We start from the raw sequence: 3109 nt of genomic DNA, 5'->3' as shown, positions 1-3109 counted from the left end.
GAATCGCTCCATCTGAGTTGCTCGCGGCGTGCACAACATGCTTATTGAGTGGGGTCTGGTTGATGTTGTCAGCTCAGGGCAGGGGACAGCAGGCAGGACCCAGAAAACAGAACCCAGGTCTTCCCAGGCGAGCGCTCCCTCCCTCGTCCACACGAGTGGAGGCTCACTCATGGCCCCCTGCATGTTCCAAGAAGTGTCCCTGTCCCTGCTCCTTACGGCTGTGGGGCCACAGGAAGTCCACCTGGCTTAAACAAAGAGTTGATTGGCCCAGTTCACATAAAAGAACAGAATAAACTCAATAAAAGGAAAAGGCTCCTTGAAGTGGTTGGTTCCAGGGCTGGAGAGGGGAAATGCAAGATGAGCCTGGACCCTCTCACATCAGAACGTAAGGATGTGCCCTGAGGGCACGGGGCTGCGTCCAAGAACACAGGAGCCAGCCTGGAAGAGCTCGCAGGGGCCCAGGGGAGCAACTGGAGTGAGAAAATAGCAGTAATGTTGGATTTTTACCACGGAATAAATAATCTGTGAGTTCGTACTAATATAAATAAATAAAGCGACAAAGTGGGTGAGAAGGAGCAGTGCCCCTTCATGAAGAATCTCCGCTCATGTAGGAGGGAAGTGGGAGATCCAAGCTGGAGCAGCTGCTGCTGCAGGTGAGGCCCCTGACACACTCGCAAATTGGTAGGCGGTTTAAGGAACGGGATATTTGCATAGCTTGAAAGCACCTCCCAAGGAAAAAAAAAAAAAAACAGGAACTTCACAGTGGAGAGACCTGGCAGGTGCCACCCTCAGATCAAAATGAACTTGAGCAGTAATGACACATCCACACCAGGCACTCCTGACACCACGCCCTGAGGAGGACGTGTCAGTTCTGGGAACATCACACTCATTGTGAAAAAACATCAGACAAACACAAACGGATGAAACGTGAGGAAAATCTGTAGTTGGTTTTACGCGGATGTTAATCTCTTAGTTTTGATCCCTGTGCTGTGGCTGCTTAAGAGGTCAGCTGGGCGAAGTGTGTCTGGGGACCCTCTATGACTGTTGCATCTTCTTTCTAAGTCTCCTGTCATTTCAAAGTAAAAACAAAAAAAGAAGACAAGGGTAGCGGCTTCAGGTACGGCTGGACCCAGCACTCAGTGCTATCTGGGCTTGTGGCTCCAACTCTCAACTCCTCCATCAGAACTGTGAGAAATGCCTTCTTTCAGATTCTAATCCTGCAAGAAGAACTGCATGGTCTTCCCCCAGAAATCCTAAGAGTAGCTGCTGGTGTCTCGTGCATGCGAGCTGCATATGGGCCCGTGTCGGCAGGAACCCACGCTGAGAGGTGCTACGGTTTGAATGTCTGGTTCCTCCCAAACTCGTGTTGAAACTTAATAGCCATTGTAACATATTAAGAGGCAGGACCTTGAACTGGTCAGGCCATGAGGGTCCTGTCCTCCTGATGGGTGAATGCTGTTATTGTAGGAGTGGGCTCTTTACAACAAGGCTTGTTTGGCCTCCTCTTGCTCTCTCTACCCTTCTCTGAGCCCTTGTGTTGTGGGATGACACAGCCAGAAGGCCCTCGCCAGGTCCTGGCCCCTCCACCTCAGACCTCCCAGCCTCCCAAACCATGAGCCAATACATCTCTGCTCATTGTAAGTTACCTAGTCTTGGGCATCATGTTATAGCAGCAAAAAGCAGCCTACGGCAGTCACCGTGCTAAAACCTGCAGCACCTTGCGTGGCTCAGGGCAGTCAGGTTCCCTTGAAGTAAGTGGGAGGTCGTCACCTCTGGAAGTGCTAGGGGAGGGTGATCTGGAGGAAATCACAGTGGTGTTCTACTAGAAGGCTGATGACTCCTGGGGAAAGTGCCAATGCTCACCTGCATCTCTGCAAGCTCAGTCCCTGGTGGAATCTCCAGGAGCACAAGGGCCATCTCGACAGCTCCACGTTCCCAGCACCCGGCCCAAGCCCGGCCCATGATCAGACAAATGCCTCAGTGGGGTGGCATGGATGTTTTCACACATCCAGACTGCCGCATGTGAGAAGCTGAGCTGGCGTGCCACTAGCTGTTTTGATGTAAACAACAGTTTTGTAAAACCCTGGACCTAATGGGCCTGACTAACTGCTGGTTCTGTGAACTTGAGCCTCCACGTCCTCCTGTGTCAGAAGAGCACAAACCACTTTTGCGGAGAGGTTATGAAGACAGAAATGACCCTGTGACCCCTTTGCAAAAAATGAAGAACTGTTCCCACTCATGCATGAAGCTGGATCTTCTCAAGTGGGAAACAGGCATGGTAAATAGATACTGTTTCAGCCTGTGTAATCTGGGACCAGTTTTTTTTAAAGCAAGTCTAAAGTTTTTTTCAGACTACTGCAATATGGTACATGATAGGAATATTGAAATTTATTAAAAACAAAAGACTTTCTCTAAGTGTCACTTCTAAGTTTTATTCAAAAAGCAGATACATCTTAGGTCCTTTAGAGAAAGGTGTTTCATACATCAAGAGGCATTGAAAATTGCAGCCACTTGGCCCTCTAAACATTACATTACTAAACTATTTTATTTACTGAAAAGACTAAATGCCTTGAAAAGTGTCCATGAATCCAACGGTGGTCTGCAGATTCACAAATGAATTATTTGAATATTTCTAGAAGAGCAACCATAGATTTATGTCCATACTATTTACTGGCCTAACAGTTGCAAGAAATTGTATTAAATGGAAAAATGTGAGAAAGTAAATATCTGCTGCTTGATATTGGAGAGGAAAATTGCTACTACGTCACCCAAGTAAGGAGCTGCCAATTTTAGGGATCATTTCCCTTTAAAAAATGATTGACAGTACCTTTAGGGGGAGTTAGAGTTCCTCCCAAAGGATTCATTCATTGCTATTTATATAATTCATGTTACAAAGGGCTTTAAAGATGTTTGTCTAATGTTTCATTGCATCCCAGTGAAACAGGAGGCTTCGTCCGTGTGCCATAGAGGGGAAAGGCCTGAGAGCCGTGTGGTGGCCTGCCGTCACTCGGCTCCTGGGAGGCAGCCTTGGGACCCAGGCCTCCCCCCTTCCCCTCCCCTTGCTGGGGGACACTCATGGCCTCCCCTCTGTGGCAGGAGGCCAGTTGTT

This window comes from Macaca mulatta, chromosome 18, assembly GCF_049350105.2.
Source record: "Macaca mulatta isolate MMU2019108-1 chromosome 18, T2T-MMU8v2.0, whole genome shotgun sequence".
NCBI classification, from domain to species: domain Eukaryota; kingdom Metazoa; phylum Chordata; class Mammalia; order Primates; family Cercopithecidae; genus Macaca; species Macaca mulatta.
The sequence above is the reverse complement of the archived record's forward strand: the minus strand, read 5'-3'. Positions refer to the sequence as shown.